Genomic DNA, 20,361 nt, shown 5'->3' with positions numbered 1-20,361 from the left:
TTTTCATTAATATTTGAATTCTTTGCTTCGTTTCCTTCAGAAAGATAAAAAGACAATTAATGATTTTAAGAGCCTCCTGTAAATTCAGTTTTCTTGCCCATCAGTCTTCGTTAAGTCGACACAAATATTGAACCGACTCATTTGAAGACTAACGGCCATTTATAGTAACAATGATATTAATATAAGTTATGCCTATTAATCAGATGGGTATTATTACAAAGGTTAATTTTCATGACAGTTTAGCAAATCAAACACACATACACACACACCATATATAGTACTACATACATATACATACATATTAGATATATGCATATACATATATACAACATACATACATACATATATTTGTATACAAAACCAAACAAATAACCGTTAGGTTATTAATATTGGTTAAGTGAGAAAAGTGAAATACCTGGAAAAGACAAATTAACTAGAAAAAACTTTTTTTTTTTCCATTTGAAAACGTTATTTGATACTTTATTTTTTGAAGGATAGTTATTCATAATTTTCTGCAGCGTCCGTTCCTTTATCTGTTTTTTTATTTCCAGTCACTTATTTTGAGTTAATTTTACATATATACAGTATATCGTGTCCTTGTTGTACCTCAGTGATCATTCAATTTTCGATTTTTCTTGTCCGTGGTCATAATTGCAAAACTAATACGATTATGAAGCATCAAAGATTTATGCCATAATAAATATAGAATGCTTTTTAAAGGAAGCAAAGATGATTAAAGTCTCAATTTTGTATATGAAATCAGCGAGAAAGTGCTAAATACAGAAAGATTTACGTAATTTATGATTATGGCTGGCCTCCAGACGATATGATGTGGCAATGAACGTTCAAAAACGTAGAAATAATTGGTGTTCTGTTTCCCTAGAAGACTATTGTGGAAATGGTCTAAAGTAAAGGTGGTTTACTCCCAGGAAAAAATTATCTTTAACAAATTGTAAGTGTACTCTTGTATTTCTCGTTGTTGGTAGAGAGAGGCATTAGACTAATAACACATTTCATGTCAGAGGAGAGCAGTCCTTGACACGAAAGGAACCCGGTAACTAAATATGAAAGATGGCGTCTTCCAGGCTGCTGCTTCTCCACCTTCATTTCTGGGTAGTAAATCAAGGAAGCCGCAAACAGAAACCGGGAGAAAGACTGAGAAAATCTTCCTATTTTAGTCTTCTGTAAAAGAAAACTTGAGATGGCCGTTTGTCTGTCCGTCCGTACGTTTTCTGCCCGCCGTCAGATCTTTAAAACTGTTTAGACTGGGCTGCAAATTGGTACGTTGATCATCCACCCTTCAATCATCAATTATACCAAATTGCAGCCCTCTAGCCTCTATAGTTTTTATTTTATTCACGGTTAAAGTTTGCCATAATCGTGCGTTTGGCAACGCTATAGGACATGCCACCACGGCCGGTTGAAAGTTTCGTGCTCATACAGCATTATACCCAGACCACCGAGAGATAGATCTATTTCCGTTGGCTTTAATTATACGCTGTAAAGAAAACTCGATTCGGCGCATTTTTTCACTTGTTTCATCTTGGCCGGTATCCTCCTTTTTCCTGGATGGTGTTCGAAGTGAGTAGGACAGGATCGAAGAGAGGAGTGAGGAGGAGGAGAAGGGAGGAAGGGGGAAGGACTTGGTCTTTTCTCCTGGCGAGCGGCTTCCCTCCCGTTGCATAATGTGAAGGCAAACTCACACCCGAATGTTCGCAAGGTTGCAGACGATCGACTGGGACAACAAAAACAAGCAACGCCCTCCAGTGCCCGGATAATAATACATAAATATTTACAGACTCTTTAAGACGGCGGCAGCTGCCATATTAAAGTCTAACAGTCTGATGCTAAAGTGTTTTACTTGATGTTTCATTCACCGCTGAAGAACAGTAACCGTTTATAAACTGGATAGGAAAGTGACGTGTATAGAGGGTTAGTTAGGTATACAAATGAATGTATGGATATTTATTAAGAGATGCAATAGCTTACAATTTCCTGTACATAACCACACATTTACATACAATAAAATATATACACACACACACAGTCACGGACACATGTATGTAATATTTATGTGTGTGTACACCGTTTAAAAACTCGATATCAAAATGACGTGTATAGAGGGTTAGTTAGGTATACAAATGAATGTATGGATGTTTATTAAGAGATTAAATAGCTTACAATTTCCTGTACATAACCACACATTTACATGCAATAAACACGCACACACACACAATCACGGACACATGTATGTAATATTTATGTGTGTGTACACATGACTGTAACGCTTACCAAAGTTGACGCACGCTTTTCGCGCGCAAGCTATTTGATGTAGCACATAAGATTTCCAGTTATCCTAGACACTTCACACGAGAGAATCACAATAAAGGAAGTCGTACAAACCAACTGTTTAAAAATGAACTGCATCTACTTGACCTGGATTTTACGGAAGACCTTCTTAACAGTATTGCCTCAGGATTCCAATTGCTTTTATTATGTGCTATACTCGCTGAAAATTTATGGACGCAGCTGGTTCACATTGTATAAGTATTATGTAAAAGGACTACTCTTCACAACAAAACAGTACTTAAAACAGGATATTGATCTATGAGAGAGAGAGAGAGAGAGAGAGAGAGAGAGAGAGAGAGAGAGAGAGAGAGAGAGATAATAATAATGAAGAGAGAGTTTCATTTGCATATAAATAATAACTGAAGTCAGAGGTGACTGGAAAATAGATAATGTGATATGAATTACGAGCAACTGGCAGTTGAGTCGAGGAACATTAGCAGCCTGCATTCATGTTGATCGACGAGCTTTCAGGGGGAAGTACCAAATGATTTACCTTGAAGACCTGACGCCCGTTTTCTTACATTTAAAACGATTCTTCCAACTGGGATATTATATTGACGACGACATTTCAAGAGTATAAAATCTCAGGAAAAAAAATTTTTGTTTATCCGAAACTGGAGTGACGTAGATGTTTGGATAAGCCTCAGCATGCCATGGGCCTAAGGAATTTAGAGTCAAGATTCGAAGGAATTTAGAGTCAAGAATGATAGAAATGTAGAGTAAAGAATGAAAAGAATTCACAGTCAAGAATCGAAGGAATTTAGTACCAAGAGTCGAAGGAATTTAGAACCAAGAGTCGAAAGAATTTAAAGTCAAGAATAAAAGGAATTTAGAGTCAAGAATCGAAGGAATTTAGAGTCAAGAATAAAAGAAATATAGAGTGAAGAATGAAAGGAATTTAGAGTCAGGAATCGAAGGAAATCAGAGTCAAGAATGGAAGGAATTTAGAGTAAAAAATAATAAGAATTTAGAGTCAAGAGTCGAAGGAATTTAGAGTCAAGAATGAAAAGAATTTACAGTCAAGAGTCGAAGGAATTTAAAGTCAAGAATAAAAGGAATTTAAAGTCAAGAATAAGAGGAATTTAGTGTCAAGAATCGAAAGAATTTAGATTCAAGAATAAAAGAAATATAGAGTAAAGAATGAAAGGAATTTAGAGTCAGGAATCGAAGGAAATCAGAGTCAAGAATCGAAGGAATTTAGAGTCAAAAATAAAAGGAATTCAAAGTCAAAAATCGAATGAATTTAGGGTCGAGAATAAAAGGAATTTAGAATAAAGAATCGATGGAATTTAAATTCAAGAATAAAATGAATTTCGAGTCAAGAATCGAGGGAATTTAGAGTCAAGAATAAAAGGAATTTAGAGTAAAGAATCGAAGGAATTTAAACTCAAGAATCGAGGGAGTTTAGAGTCAAGAATAAAAGTAATTTTGAATAAAGAATCGAAGGAATTTAGAATCGAGGATGGAAGGAGTTTAAAATAAAGAATCGAAGGAATTTGAGCAAAGGAGCTGAATCACATTGTTTAAGAAAGGCGAATCAAAACGATAAATGAGTTAAAATAATGATACCCATTTCGTCAGAATTCCGATGTGATACAAATCCCTTGGGTGGGGGTGGGGGGGGGGAGGTGAGTGACCATCGGGGGGGGTGGGAGGGGATGGGTACCTCAGTTTTTGTCACTCGTCGAGAGTTGTGCAATACCCTACCACTCCAATACCCGAAGTGACGGAGAAGGACAGAATCCATCTCTTAATTAGAGACAACATTTCTAAACGTAATTGACATTTCGAACAAGTAGTCAACAGGTCCGCAGCATTCTTGAGTGACGTCACATCTTGTGGGACGTGATGAGAATTATTAGCGACGAGTTGTTGTCGTTTATTTTTTTATTTATTTTTTTATTTTTTTTATCAGCGATCCTTCTTGCATCCTACTTCTCCCGTCTGGGTCTGTCTGCTAATTAATCGTATTTAAGAATGGTCATATACCTATGACTCGTCGCTGCGTGGGTAGTAAGGACTTCTCTGTATACGGTCCCTTTTGATATTTTGATATATTTATAGCGTAGGATTCGCCGCTGTCTGGAAGCTTTTCTCAGGATATTGTACAGTAAGGACTGCTGTGGGAAACAAGGAAGCGTTTGTCCTTCTCATCTCCCTCGCTTCTTGTACCGTTATTTTCATCGTAATCTGTTTGATGAGTTGAGGTGAAAGGCAGAACAAGTTTAAGCATTGTAAAATAAAATAATTTGAACAGACTCGAAACAACAATAAGGATCCGAAAATCACACCAATTAACAAATATGCGCACGCACACAATCACGCAGATACATATTTTATATATATATATATATATATATATATATATATATATATATATATATATATATATATATATATATATATATATGTGTGTGTGTGTGTGTGTGTGTTTTGTTGTGTATAATGCAATAACTGACCTTACAGACACTGGGGTGTCTTGCTTTCTGATAAAGTTTTTGTTACTGTATATATAAAAATTTACACATATATGCATTATATATATAAATAGATATGTATGTATACATATATACGTATATATATATATATATATATATATATATATATATATATATATATGTATGCGTGTGTGTGTGCGCGTGCGTATGAAATGTACCGCCTAACTTTAATTCGACAATAGAACACCAGGGAGGCAATTGCAAGATCTGTGCCACAAGCTTGATGCTGGAAGTGGGTAATAGAATAATAGAATCAGCCACAATCAGGAAGAAGAACAAGGGTTGCCTTCCCAATCCTTAGAAAATAATAAAGAACTTGGGAGTCTACCTTAGTGGTAGCGCATAAGGCTCGCATCTAAAAGGTCCGTAATTCAGTTTCCTCCTTTCCGTAACCCATTTCCGCTAATAGGCGTTACAGAGAAAATAAGCTAGTTGTCGTTACAGTCATAGTTGAGTTGCTGAACTGTGGATGAACCCAATTTGCAGAAGGTTTCCCAACGGTATCAGTTCCTCCTGAGACAGTGGTTTACGTGGTCGCCTACCGATTCTGTAGTCAGGAGTTCGACTCCCTGCTCTGGCAGCTTGGAATGAAAGGAATTTATTTCTGGTGATTATAAATTCATATCTCGATATAATGTGGTTCGGATCCCACAAGAAGCTGTAGGTCCCGTCGTTTGGTAACCAATTGGTTCATAGCCACGTAAAAATATCTAATCCTTCGGGCCAGCCGCATGAGAGCTGGTAATCAGTTCAGTGGTCTGGTTAAACTAAGATATACTTGACTTTTTTATCCAACGGTATTTTCATTGTATATCGTATTGCACCATTCAACTGTTTTGTATTTAATCTTTCACTTCTTATGTATTAAGTCTCTTTCACTCCACCGTCTCTTTCTTAACCATCTGTCAAATCCTTTCTAACTTTGTAGGTCTTCCATTACCCCTTCCTCCAACGCAATTCGTTCCACCAAACTATCATAATTTATTTATCTTTTATGATGACCAGGCTACCACAAAACACCCTGGCCCATCTCTTCACCAATGGTAACCTTTTTTTTACCACTTCTGCTGATCTCCACATTTTTTCGCCATCACGGTCTGTGCAATGCCACATATGGTACACAAAGAATTCACCTCAAAAGGAGATTCGGCTGAACTGTCCCACCATTCACTCCAACTTTTGGCATCTGTAGGCACTACAGAATTTTCTTTCAGGTCTTTCCAACACGCTTTGCTGCTTTTTCTTGCTTCACCTGGTCTGTGATTCAACCTTTCTCCCATTCTACTTTCTTCATTGACATCTGCTTTCATTTTTCCCATCATGCATGCCACCATTCTTTTCTACATTTTCCTCGTCTCTATTTACCTTAATCACCTCATATTTACTTTTACCTTTCTTGTCTTGTAAACTTTTCAAACTTTCAGTAGTCATATAAAACTACTTTTTTTAGTTGTTTATTTATTTATTGTTCAGTTTTCTTTTTTCTTAATTCATTGCAGAGTTAATAATCTAGGTGATATAGCGCCAGTTTTAGTATCTATAATAGTCAATCAATCACTAGTTTTCAGTTTAGCTTCATTATCCCTAGTCAGCAGTTTCATCTGCGAACTGCGGCCATTCTGTTTTCTGTTCCAGGCCCATTATCTGATACCATAACTGTTTGCCTACAGTTCTTTCTCTGACTTCTAAAACGCATAAAGAAGATAGGTAACCATTCTTAGACAATCTTTTACAGAAAACTTGTCACTTACACCTACACGTTCTAATTTTACTATTAAACTTCTATTAATAAACAGCTACTCTACACACTTCCTCATTTGTCTAATTCTCTCTAAAGATTTCTTATTAGTTCTTCTGCCACCTTTCCCTTATACAAAGGAACACTTCGTCTTTACGTATTCCCTCGGAACATTTTACTCACTCAGAAGTATCTTAAACACCCTGGTCAGCCTACCAATCATGCTTTCACCACATTATACCTTGACGTCTCACTTGTAATCCCATCCACTCCTGGTACCTCCTGTTCTTCAAAGCTCTTGATAGCATTCCTTAATTCCTCAACATCACTTTCGCGAGCATTGCTCCTAATTCAATCTCGTCTCTTGACCATCAGCCGTCTCCTCTTTTCCACTCTGGATTCAACTATTTATCAGTAAACTTCATTGATTAAGTACTGCATCCTTTTCAGAGGAAGTCGTTCAATTGGAACTGCAGAAGTTTAAGCGAAGTTACAATACATTACTCCCCTAATACTATTCTGCTTGCATTTTAATTCATTTTTATGTTTGTTAATTTATCTATTAATTTTTTTTTAATAAGTTGGGTCTCTTTTTTCTGTATTTCCTTTTATCTCGTCATCCTTCTTCGTAATGAACACCATATTCTTTGGAAGCTTGAATCTCAAGTTTGTTGCCCCTGTGGGCTTGTTCCATATGAATAGGTTTCCTCTTCTGATTAATAACAATAATGATTCACATTTTCATACTGAGACATATTTTGCCTTCAACCATTTTCGCTGCACTTTATGTGGAGAACAACTTCTCCCTAAACTACTGGATGAGGTTCATCTTGGCATTTAACATTTTTATGCCTTCTTTTATTTCCCACCTGTTCGTTCATCTTCTTGTATACTTGTAAATTATTATTTTTTCTTTCGTACAATTTATTCTCGGACAGGCTCCTTTTTCTCCCTTTAGTTTACTCTCCATTCCCACAACCTACCACTTATATTCAGTGTATCCCCTATTTCTACCCAGGATTATAGACACAAATACACCTTGGTCGTTGTTATTCATTTTGTCTTTAGACGATATTCTCCCTTTCTTCTGATCAAAATCTCTTGTTCGTTCACATTTGCAGTAGAGTATTCACCCGCATCCTCTCTAGCTATAAGTGCTTTCAATATAACTGCTTTCAATTTAAACTTTTGCTTTGGGCAGACAGTGGTTGGGTATGGCCAGGGGCACTTCTCTTCGCCATTACATCCACCAACTAGCTCTTCCAGTACCATCCAGTTTGTACCAAATGACTCTGACAAACTCGTTCTCACGATTGTTTATTTATCTAATGTGCTTATGATTTTTTTTCACGAAAATCACGTATTTCCTAAATTCGAACCTTAATCCGAAGGGCTTTATTTTTTCCCACAAACTCCGTAGCCAGCAGTCTGCGGGATTAATTAATTCATATTATTATTATTATTATTATTATTATTATTATTATTATTATTATTATTATTATTATTATTATTATTTAAAGATTATTGCATGTGACTCCCGGCAAAAGGTGCTCTAATAAATAGCTACGTATGACTGAAGACTTAAATCACTATTAAACTTAAAAAACAAAACAAAAAAACTTTTTATCTAATGACACTTGTCTAACTGGTCCTTAGTTTACCATCATGATATTTTTTTTTTTATCGTCATTTACGTAACGAGAAAAGAGAGAAGAATAATTTTTTCGCGTCAGGAATTGCAACTACAAAGTGATTCATGCCAAATATGGCCACGTTTAAATTTAGCAGTCTTCGGTAACAGCCAATTGTTTGTACAGACTCAAAAAAAAAAGAAAAAAAAGTCAACGACAACAACAACAATGTCTTATTCTGTATCACTCGAATCCCTTTTCAACAAAGGCAGTAGAGATAAAGGACCTCACCCCACTCCATACTAATCTGCCTTCATCTGTCCAGTCAAGGGTAGGGAGTGGGAGGGAATGAGGAGAAGTCTCCCTTCATCCTACTGGGGTTACGGCCATAGGCATCCTTAGGAGCCTTGATAGTCATTTCAGTAGGATTCCCGTGACTGACTGACTTACTTCCACAGACATGTATGGCTCTGTCTGTCTGTCTGTCTGGCTGTCTGATCTGGCCTCGGTGTTGATGACTTTTCAAAATTGATATACCCAGCATATATATAGTAATATATATATATATATATATAATTATAATATATATATGATATATATATATATATATATATATATGTATATGTATGTATATATATATATATATATATATATATATATATATATATATAGGTAAACATGTATCACATATTATAAAATATATATATAATTTTGTTTTAGGCGGTCGTCTTTGATGAAAAATTCTTTATATTTCCTTACTTCTGTATTCAATAATTCTTCAAAGTTCTGGATTAGGACACTGAAGAATTATTGAAAACAGGAGTAAGGAAATATGAAAAGTCAAAGAAGTCAGTTTACATATATATATATATATATATATATATATATATATATATATATATATATATGTATATATATATATATATATATATATATATATATATATATATATATATATATATATATATATATGATCTTGTTCTAACTTCTCTCATCTCTCCGGGAAAATGTCGCACATCCGTAAGGGCAGGTGTTATTTATTTACATAGTTTAATAAGTGAATTTACAACTTTTATCACTTAGGTCTTGAGGTAAACCCTTATACCAACGAGGGCTGTTTTACTTTGATGAAGGTCTTTCAGTTTCATGCAGGAAACAAACACTTGATTTGTACATTTCCTTCTCAAAATTGCAGTTCCTTCACAGATTTACATTTCCTTTGTGAATTAAATTTCCATCACAGAATTACATTTCCTTTGCAAAATTACATTTCCTTCGCAGAATTACATTTCCTTCTCAGAATTATGTTTCCTTCGCAGAATTACATTTCCTTTGCAAAATTACATTTCCTTCACAAAATTACCTTTCCTTTGCAGAATTACATTTCCTTCTCAGAATTATGTTTCCCTCGCAGAATTACATTTCCTTTGCAAAATTACATTTCCTTCGCAGAATTACATTTCCTTCTCATAAATATGCTTCCCCTTGAAGAATTACATTTCATTTTCAAAATTACATTTCTTTTGCAGAATTATCTTTCCTTTGCAGAATTACATTTTCTTTACAGAATCACCTCTCCCTCGCAAAATTACATTTCCTATGCAGAATTACATTTCTTTCACAAAATTACATCTCCTCTGCAGAATTATATTTCCTTAAGCTCTGATTGTGTAAGAGGATGTCAAATTAGCACGTGATTTGTGAATTTGGTTGGTCATAGTTTTTTAAAACTGAAACACAGGCCAGGACCTTCATATTGGATTTGCTTTTTTTATTTTAATTGAAAGAATGAGCGAAATCATTTTCGTTCCACTGATATTGTAGAAGTAATTTCTTTAGGCTGTAGTTTATACATCTCGCTCGCTCGCTCTCCCTCTTTATACACACATACACATGTACATGCATAATATATATATATATATATATATATATATATATATATATATATATATATATATATATATATATATATATGTATATATATATATATATATATATATATATATATATATATATATGTGTGTGTGTGTGTGTGTGTGTGTGTGTGTGTGTGTGGGCGTATTTTTAATAGCTACAATAACCTCTTGACTTCTTGGATACACTTCCCAGTCTAAAAAGTAGTTGCGGAAGGTATCGACCGTATATTTCGTAACTGAGGTCTTGACTATACCCTGGCTTTAAAAGGACAGTAACCCGCCTCATACGCCGAGGATACATGGTAATTCTGGTCAGTCACTTACCTAAGTATTCAACGGATCAAACGGGCCTTGATATTATGGGATGAAAGAGTATAGCGTCATATGTATTATGAAGGTTAGATCGAGCCGTTTCACAAATTGTATGGTGCGCACGTATTACCCCTTGCAACACCTTATGTAAACGTACTGGGGAGTGCTCGTGTGCACGTACTTTTGTGACAGGTAACATGTCTTCTGTTGATACATATATCAGGCATACTGTTGGGGATTATTACTGTCAGTGCACCTCATGCGGTGCACTGTAAGCATTACTTAAGGCTCTCTGCAGCGTCCCTTTGGTCCCTAGCTGCATGCAACAACACCTTTCATTCCTTTTACTATACCTATGTTCATATTCTCTGTCTTCCATCTTACTTTCCACCGCCTCTTTATTATTGATTTATAGTGCACCTTTTAACTGTAAATTTCCGTTGCTCTGAATGACCTCATAGGTAGGTACCAGCGCTTGGCCTTTAAATTCTATACTCTGTTCTCTTATAATTCAGATACAGACTGGTGGTCAAATAATCATATGGCAGGTTACTGAGTAATATTCCAAGTCGGGCTGTCCATATTTCTCAAGAAACTGAAGGCGAAGAAATTAAACTCCTTTTGTGCAAATTTCATTTTCCATTTTTTTCAAAAAACATAAACGAGAATAAGTGACTTTGTTCTATTAGCTTCTAAAAGTCTCCTCTCAGTGTGTTGAACATTTTACCAGAGGATAGAACTGTTATGAACAGTTCATTTCACTTCATCAGTTGTTGTCGAAAGTAGTTAGTTTAGGTGAAGTTTTTAGAAATGTACGCGCGTTCCTTTTTCCATTTTGGTGGCGTGACGACTCTACAAGTCCGGGACAGCCTCCAAATTATATATATATATATATATATATATATATATATATATATATATATATATATATATGTGTGTGTGTGTGTGTGTGTGTGTGTGTGTGTGTGTGAGATCCACTATAGTAAATTCACATCATCCGTGCATTTGATGTCTATGCCAGTCCCTTACGACGCTCCTGATTGGCTGTTGATAAGCCAATCATAGGGCTGGAAACTCTCAGTCACTATTGAGGTAGAATCTATGTTCCGCTTTTCCTGAGGGATACGTCTTTCAAAAGTATCCCTCAAGAGAGGTGGAACATGTTTCCTGCCTATGAAAACTCTCCTGAGAGACTGAGAGTTTCCAGCTCTGTGATTGGCTTATCAACAGACAATCAGGAGCGTCGTAAGTGACTGGCCTAGACATCAAATGCACGGTTGATGTGAATCTACTATAGTAGGGTTTTTAAGGTGCGCATTGATCCATATCTAGGAGTCAGTTTTCGCCTGGCAGCGCTCAAATATTGGAAACCACTCAAAACAATGTAAAACCTGTTTTTAGAACAAAGATTCCAGAAACATCGGCCATAATGCTAACTCTCAAGATTAAATTATCCTAGAATTATTAGTATTATTATTTATGAAACAGCTTTTACCATTGTTAAATGCCCAGACTTCCGCAAGTCTGTTGAATTCGTCTTGACATCCTACTGCGGTGTTTGGTTTTCAATTAATTCCTTCTTGTCGCACCTCCAGGTCAATTGTGCTTTTATTTGGTTTATTCTTACTCTTAGTTATTTCTTATAAGTTTTCGAAAGTTATTTCTTATGATTTTTTAGAGGTTTTAATGTTAGTGTTTTTATCACGTTTTTTATGCAATTACGGTATAATTCTGTAAATTATTACGAAACGTTGATAATGCAAACAGCCCGTGATGTGTGGTTTTCATTCGCCATATATATAATATATATATATATATATATATATATATTATATATATATTATATATATATATATATATATATACATATATATAAATATATATATGTATATCTATATATATATATATATATATATACATATAAATATATATATATATATATATATATATATATATATATATATATATATATTTATACACGTTTTTTGTAAATTAGTTTAAAAGCCTTGAAATGGGACTTCTTGTTAAGAAACGTCGGCAATGATAATAAAGCCATCTGATTTCGACATGCGTGTCCTTCTCTGACTTCGATTGTTTGATGAAGTTTTTAGCAACTGCCTGCCTCTGTCTGCTATATATATATATATATATATATATATATATATATATATATATATATTATATATATATATACATATAAATGTGTGTGTGTGTGGCTGTACATTATATACATACATGAACACACTATCTGAGAACGATATTCTGCTGCCAATAACTCCTCATATAGACTGGTTGTCAGCTAGCTTGGACCTCCTTCTCTCATAAGTACTAAAACTTTTCATACGGTTTCGAGTCCAATCAGAACAAACTCTTCGCCAGATACACCTTATGGTAAAATCTAGTTTTATGAATTGAAATTAGATTTCCTTGTCGTCCTACTAGGTGAAGGAACTCATAATTTTATGACTAGTGGAATTTATATATAATTTTATGGCTAGTGGAATTTATATATAATTTTATGACAAGTGGAATTTATATATTGTTTTCATGTAAAAATCCCTCGAGACGTCATTGTATAACAATCCTGTTTATTATAAAGAAATGATGCAATGGAAAAAATATAGCAGCCGAAGTATTAATGGCAGTAACAGTAGATACTATGCAATCATTTAAGCTTTTACACTTTCCGTTAGATGGTTAACATAGTGCAGCTACTCTGGGGGAAAATAATAAAGCATAAATACCTATCTACTGTAAGAACTTATGCATGTTTGTATGTATGTATGTATGTATGTATGTAGTTATGTATCCGTATTAGTTAAGCTTTGACGCTTACCGCTGGATGGTAAACACTGGACAACCAGTTTAGGGAAAATCAAGGTCGTTTAAATATACCTTGGGGAAAATAACATAGTTCGAATAATATATATGCTATTGGATCTCTGGTATGTATGTATGAGGCCAAATGCAAGTATTTGTTTTAAATGTGAATGACCGGTGTCCTGATCGCTGTCAAAATTCTATAAAATTTCAATCGTTTTTATCACCGTATATGAGCGATAAGGGTCGTTTTGAGACCTCTATCAGTAATCCAGCTATGAAGAAAAATTCTTTGAAGGACTCTGCGTATCAGGTGGCGTTGCTCTCTCTCTCTCTCTCTCTCTCTCTCTCTCTCTCTCTCTCTGATCTGCATAACCGACAGTACTCGAAGTTAACGCTTTAATTTTTTGTCTAAAATATGACGATGTCTGAGCAAAATTGCCTTTGTAAATGTAGAGAATCCTTGCCATGAATACCATAACAGCAGCAATAATGGGTACGGAAATGGTGGAGAAATCCACATTGATGTTTAAATATATATTAAAAATAGATATGTGAATATATATATACGTATATTATATATAAGAATTTTTATCACATCACCGTGATTCATATACATGCATTAAGCTACAAATGTCCTTTAATATTATCCAGTTCGCTCTACCCCGGAATTAATATATGTCGACCTTATCAATCTTATATTGAAAATATATATGAAACGAAAGCTTCCTTCACCATTATTATTATCATCATCATTATTGCTGCTTCACCATTTCAGAGACTCGTGTGATTATGAGATTTTTATATAAATAATAATAATAATAATAATAATAATAATAATAATAATAATAATAATAATAATAATAATAATAATAAGTTTTTAAGTCCTCCCGCTGTGTGCTTTGCAAATCACGACTCTTTTCTTGTGCAAGCGACTGTCTCGGGCAATGTAAACAATTACAATGAGACATCGTGGTGGAGAATGGTGTCACAATAAACAGCATTAAATTATTTGACGATGTTAAACGATTTTTTCTGGCAAAATATTGCTCGTCCCAGTAAAAAAAAAAAAAAAAAGTTAAATCTTTTCCTGCGTACAATCGGAGACGAGAAGAGAGAGATGAGAGAGAGAGAGAGGATGAGCGGATGAGAGAGAGGGAGAGAGATAGAGAGAGAGAGACTAGTTCCCCCATGTCTAATTATAGTAATTAAGTGTAGGCAGATGATTGTAAACAAAGACGCTATTATAATTTTAAGCAAGAGTGTAGAAACACTGAGTTGTTTCTTTAAAACTTCCGTATACTCACAAAGGCAAAACACTCACTCATACCCAACACGGGCTTGCGCACGCGCAAACACACAAACATTATATATTATTATAATATATATATATATATATTATATATATATTATATATAATATCTATATATATATATATATATATAATATAATATATAATATATGTAACGACACTTACTTACACATTCACTAATATTTTTTTTAAGTGTTCACTGTTCATGCATGCAAATAATCATGTTAGAATTTTTCAAAATCACAGTATTGTATATTCCTTCCAAGTGCCTGAGGAATATTAAAAGAAACTGTTTCTTCTGTTAATCATTCAAAATGGCCAATTTGCATAAGTAAATAAAGCAGGTAACACAGCAACGCCGAACAACGAAGATGGTAGAAAGGGTTTCTTGCACCGCAAATGAATAATAGTTGCCCAACGTCAAAGTTACACCCAGGCAGGGAGTTAGAATGTACACTAATGTAGATGAATAATCTTCAGAGCAGTCTGTATTTCAAGTGAAATCCTGCAATGGGTTATTTAGAGTAAGTAGCAGTTCAACAGTTTGATACAGGACTAATTTTTCTTTCCCTTTTTCAACATTAATAGCTAAACTCATCAAGGACAAGGGAACTTACCTTTGATTTACTGGGCAGTCTTCTGAACTCGGCTTTAGCAGGGCTCGAACGGTCTATGAAAAACAAATAAAGCAACAGCCACTCGGAAAAAGTCCCCGTGGAAGAACAAATTTCTCTGGACGTTTCTTGCAATATTCGCTGTACTCACTATTTCACTTCCTAAAAACCTTTTTTCTCGTCAGACACTGATTTCGTTGTGGATTCTTCATCATCGCCGCGGTAATCTCTGACCTTCGATGTAAACAGTTAGAGAGAAGAAGCAGAAAGAGGAGGAGAAGAAGAAGAAGAGGGAGGAGGGAGGAGGGAGGGCAGGCGAGAGAGAGAGACACACACACAAACACACAGAAAACTGCACTTTGAATACGAAGGAAAAATAACCACCTCCTTTATTGCTAGAGAGGAGAACTAACCAAACAGGATCACCACAGACATCAATAAAGTTTGGATTATGTATTTCTATCAAGGGCGCCTCGCGTTTTCTACTCTCGTACGAGCGATTGCAGTTGTTGGTGGGCATATGAGCTTCGCGGACGGGGCAGTTGTTCACAGGTGGGCCGAGGGATGGGCTATATAAATGGGTACGTGCGTTCACTATCCTGGCCACACCAGAAATGATGCCCAAGCTAAGACTGGCTTTAAGAAGAGCCAGTGTGTGTGTGAGAGAGAGAGAGCGAGGGAGAGAGGGAGAGACTGGCTGGCTGCTCGTTCGTGTTAGTGCCTCTCTCTCTCTCTCTCTCTCTCTCTCTCTCTCTCCATCATCCTTGAGTACTATACAAAAGTTTTCATCTTAGTCTTTCTCAAAAGAGAGGCTTCTTCATCGCCGCTGCGGTATAAGGGTTTCATTACTTTGTAATTATTTCCTTCAGGCTGATTAGTATATCGGTTTCATATTTTTTTTTATCAAAAGCGATGCAATTCAATACATAAATGCACAACTGCAACTTCTGCTTGTGGTTGTTGTTGTGATGAAGAGGAATAATAACTCTTTTAATCAATTTCATTTTCCCGTGAACGTTATTGATACGATTGTATTTATTATTATAAGTGCTAGTTATTAAACTAAAATTGATTTGGATAATTGCTAATTATTAATATAGTATTTTCATAATTTCTAATCATTAATGCAATATTAATATTATAATTAATGTTAATGCAATATTTACTATTATAATTGCTAATCAATAATACAATTATTATAATTGCTATTTATTAGTATAAAAGTTTGACATTATAATTGCTCATTTTCTTGAATTATTAATATGATTATTATACTCCAGCCTTATCCTCCTTTAACATTATGCAACACCTGTACAGTTAGTCTTCAAAATTTGATTATTTTTTCCCCTCTAAGATTCCTTGTATTCAGAACTTTTGTCGTCCGCTAGGGAACTTTGACACTGTGAAGACCTCTGCCCCCGGCCCATAAGTCAGACCTAAGGCATTCATTTGTGAAAGAAAATGTACGAGTAGCATACCCGTCTTATCTTCTTTTTTTTTTTCCTTTTTTCTATTTACCGTTCGTTTTGTTTCGCTCGTTCTCTTCCTCATCATTTTCAGGCGGAGACAGATGGATAGATAAACAGGGAATGTTGCCTGAATATTTTCCGTTAATATTATACGACTCATTATGGTTATATTTTTTTTAAATGTTTCCTTGACAAATAAACAGATATGAAATCCTTATTTAGAAGTTGCGTACGTCTATACGTGTTAAAATGATAAAGTTTTTATGGTGAGACCGCTAATTGTAAAGTTAAATTCAAGGAATAGCGTCAAGTAAACCGAGAGAGAGAGAGATAGAGAGAGAGAGAACTGCTGCCATGTCATGAGGTTTGGTTTGCGGACATGAGTAAGAATTGCCGTCACTGGTCTGATGGCTGCTTCCTTAGAGTTTTTTTACCAGTCATTTCATTTTCTTCCCACTGGTAAACAGTACTGAAATAGAGGTTGCCAGAAAAGGAGGCAGTTATAGAAGGATGTCTTTCATATCTAGCAATAAACAGGAAGTTCAAAGTGTTGATAACGACGTGACGACTCCTGGCGTCGAACTGCACAGCCAAGGTTCTTCTTCTTCTTCTTCTTGGCGTTATGGGTCGAGAGACGAGCTGATGTTTTCGGATCGAGGTGGAGAGGAGAGGCTTTTCAAAGGGCACGCTATGAAAACAACCTATTACCGCTAATCCTCTACAAGTCTACATATTCCCCGTAGCTGTTTTTGTCTGGTCTCCCAGGTTAACTTCTTTCCAACTTCTTCTCCCCGAAGCCATTTGGCAAGATAGTAGTAAATAACTTCTCTCTCAGAATTTCTCATCATTCTTGTTTCTATCTGTTTCTGCATCCCCCCAACCCCCGCGAAAAAAAAATTCACCTACGCACTATACGTACTACATATTGAATTACAATATCTTCACGCACGTAGACAAGATATATATATATATATATATATATATATATATATATATATATATATATATATATATATATATATAGGTTGTCTCTATCTGTTTCTGCCCCCCCAAAAAAATTCACCTACGAACTATACGTACTACATATTGAATTCCAATATCTTCACGCACGTAGACAAGATATATATATATATATATATATATATATATATATATATATATATATATATATATATATATATATATATATATATATATCTTGTCTACGTGCGTGAAGATATTGGAATTCAATATGTAATACGTATAGTTCGTAGGTGAATTTTTTTTGGGGGGAGCAGAAACAGATAGAAACAAGAATGATGGAAAATTCTGAGAGAGAAGTTATTTACTACTCTCTTGCCAAATGGCATCGGGGAGATATATATATATATATATATATATATATATATATGTATATATATATGTATATATATACATATATATATAAATATATATATATATATATATATATTATACTCGTTATATATATGTTTGTGTGTGTGTATGTTTATATGTATTCATATAAATACATATAAGTGTATAAATATGTGTAGCCTACATATATATGGATATATATGCATGCATATATATATATATATATATATATATATATATATATATATATATACAAACTTACACATACATATATACATCACTTATTTATTGTCATGTCTTGTTAACAAGATGTAAGTACTTAGCATCTCAATTGTTTCAATTTTTCTTCGTAGTAGCAACATTGTTAGTATAATAATCACGTTTTACGTTTTCTTGGTCCAAAATGAGAAATTTATATATATATATATATATATATATATATATATATATATATATATGTATATTATGTGTGTTGATGTATGTATGTATGTATGTATGTACATACATATAATATTCATTTGTGTGTGTGTGTATGTGTGTGCGTACACGTATGTATGATTGCATGTGTCAACCTTAAATCAGTTTTGTACATGAAATATGCATACTATAACTGTTAATGAAATGAGAGATTTATGCTTTTTATTGTTATCGACTAGCCTCGAGCCAAGAACACTTCGGTTCCACTAGATTCAATGTACAGAAAACTTTTCTGCTCTGACCTATAAGCAATGCTACTGTAAACATTAGTCAACTTTCTGTACGCTGTTATTAGTTGATTTTTTGCCCATCTCATCCTAAACTCTCCTATTATAACTGATTCACTTAAGGTAGATTCTCGGATGAGCCTTATTCTTACGAGACGTTTGTTTGGTGGCCGCTGATTGGCTGGTACCGGGAGGTAGGCAGCTCCCAGCCAATCAGCGGCCGCCAAACTAACGTCTCGTAGGCATAGGGATCACCCAAGAATCTACCTTAAGTGAACCAGTTATAGTAAGTTTAAATATGTTAGAGCTAAAGGACATAAACTTGCGTAACAGCAACGAAGGTTTTCGACGTCATTATATGCGATGCCATTGACCTAAGTCACATGATTTTACCAAGAATAATTTGAAAGTCAACAACACTTGGAAAAATAGTATGAAGTTTGCTCGCTCTTTCCGCTCGTCATTGTCACCTTTTGAATCACTAAAATTTATCTGTTCTGTTGACTTATTAGCTGGTCCGCTCTGTCCTCTGGGTTAGTGGTTAGCGTCGTGGAATGCCACTCAGATATCGAGGGTTCGCGTCTCCCCGAGGACGATGAAAAATCACTGGCTCTGTATCACGATCAGTTACTGCTGTAGTGTGAGGTCTGCGGTGGGAGGTTATAGCCACTATTCTTTGGAAGATGGTGTCTCGTCAGTGGCCTCTGTGGGCTTGTTCCATATGATTAGGTATCATCTACAAAAAAAAAAAAAAAAATAATAATAATAATAATAATAATAATATTATTATTATTATTATTATTATTATTATTATTATTATTATTATTATTATTATTATTATTATATAAACTTTTTTACGGTTTCATTCTAAGTTGTGTTACAGTTCCTTAGAGAAATACGGTCAGAATCGTTTCTTACGCTTAGTTCATTTAGATAGTCTTTGAATTTTGTGAATACTGCGAAATCGTGAATTCATATGAGGGTGCACACGCTACCTCCAATATAAAATACTTATACTCTGTTTTTTTTATCTGTCCATCCGCCTGTGGTGTATCGTATGGTAACACTGCGTCCCGGGCTTTAGATAGTTACATTCAGCTTACATTCAACGATTATAATAATATCCTGTTTCGAATATTAACGGTGTAATTCGCATACAGTAAATTATTAAAACACTTTTCAGTTGCAAATGTACACCCAGATATCCTTTTATTCACCTAAAACTTACAAATAGCGTAACTATCTAAAGCCCGGGACGCAGTGTTACCATACAAAAACACCACAGGCGGATGGACAGATGAAAAAAAAAACCAGAGTATAGTCATTCTGACGCACAGAAGAAAAACGAAAGCATTGGGTAATGTATTTGTAGCTGAAAAAAACCTCTGATGTCTGATATTTTATAAGAGGCGGCTTTTATTTTCGTGATTGGTGATGGTATCAATTTCCCACCCACATTTTCCCGGTCGTTTTATTATTGTTATTTTTATACCTAGGCCGAGATTTTCAAAACGGAATTCATGAAGATTTGTTACGGTGAGGTTACCTCCAATAAAACGTTTTCCTGTTTCCCCTTGGTCACACACACACACACACACACACACACACACACACACACACACACACACATATATATATATATATA

At 34.7% G+C, this 20,361-nt stretch overlaps 1 protein-coding gene across 1 annotated transcript in view; it reads right to left on the bottom strand.

Annotated features, from left to right (window-relative positions):
• The window catches only part of LOC135208783 (5-hydroxytryptamine receptor 5B-like), a 157,819-nt gene extending 141,994 nt beyond the window's left edge, over positions 1 to 15,825 (bottom strand). Inside the window, exon 1 of the mRNA XM_064241305.1 lies at positions 15,194 to 15,825. The gene's annotated coding sequence lies outside the window, so the exon portion shown is untranslated. The remainder of the gene's footprint in view (positions 1 to 15,193) is intronic.
• Positions 15,826 to 20,361: the final 4,536 nt, after the last annotated feature.

The sequence above is a fragment of the Macrobrachium nipponense genome, chromosome 35, assembly GCF_015104395.2.
Source record: "Macrobrachium nipponense isolate FS-2020 chromosome 35, ASM1510439v2, whole genome shotgun sequence".
Classification (NCBI taxonomy): domain Eukaryota; kingdom Metazoa; phylum Arthropoda; class Malacostraca; order Decapoda; family Palaemonidae; genus Macrobrachium; species Macrobrachium nipponense.
Note: the sequence above shows the minus strand (reverse complement) of the source record. Positions and strands in the feature narration are given on the sequence as shown.